Source organism: Halyomorpha halys, unplaced genomic scaffold (genome assembly GCF_000696795.3).
Source record: "Halyomorpha halys isolate HHAL.00 unplaced genomic scaffold, Hhal_1.1 Scaffold30.1, whole genome shotgun sequence".
NCBI classification, from domain to species: domain Eukaryota; kingdom Metazoa; phylum Arthropoda; class Insecta; order Hemiptera; family Pentatomidae; genus Halyomorpha; species Halyomorpha halys.
The window spans coordinates 773,926-774,647 of record NW_027110126.1 but is presented as its reverse complement, the minus strand read 5'-3'; the positions used below and the strand labels follow the sequence as shown (position 1 = coordinate 774,647).

General features: G+C 30.9%; 1 protein-coding gene across 3 annotated transcripts in view; it reads right to left on the bottom strand.

The window, feature by feature from the left end:
* Positions 1 to 722, bottom strand: part of LOC106684681 (uncharacterized) — a 188,480-nt gene that overhangs the window by 143,780 nt on the left and 43,978 nt on the right. The gene's annotated exons all lie outside the window — the stretch shown is intronic.

Below are 722 nucleotides of genomic sequence, written 5' to 3'. Positions count from 1 at the left end.
TAGAGCAATAGAGCATTCCCTAATTTCGTTTACTTTTTACCTCATTTTTGCTAAGAAAACTACTGAAAAGCAATTTAATTGTTTCAATGAAAAAACACGAAATAACTTGGCGAAGAGGGAGAGGAAAAGTCGAGAAAAGGCACCTCTAAACATTAACTCAATTCTTAAAGAAATGTCTACCCACTAACTCTAGAGGGGTAGTAGAGACACACAAGATCATATAAAATCGCTAAAAACCAAGGGAAAAATAACGTAAGTGGGAGAAAATCATAAATGACACAAACCTAAAACCAACTCACTTTAGATAAACATTGTTAAACCACTAACTAAATTTGGAGGGACTATAGAGACACGCAAAAACACAAAAAATACCCAAAACCAAGAAAAATGGTATAAATAGGAGGAGAAAGGAGAAATTCTCAAATAGCAATCAACCAACTACTCATATTAGCTACGTTTTGTTAATACTCTGACACAACTTGGAGGAGATTCAAAAGTGCATAAAATGTTAAAAGCTATAAAACAACATTTAAAACTTAAAAATTGCTAAAAACCAAGAAAAATAGCGAGAGTGCGAGAAAAAAGAAACGATTCCTAAATGGCACTCAAAACTAACTCACTTTAGATAAACATTTTTTTTTTTTTTTAAATAATTTATTTATTGATATTTACAACTGTATACACATATATACAACAAGTAAATTTGCTGTAGGTGACATAGT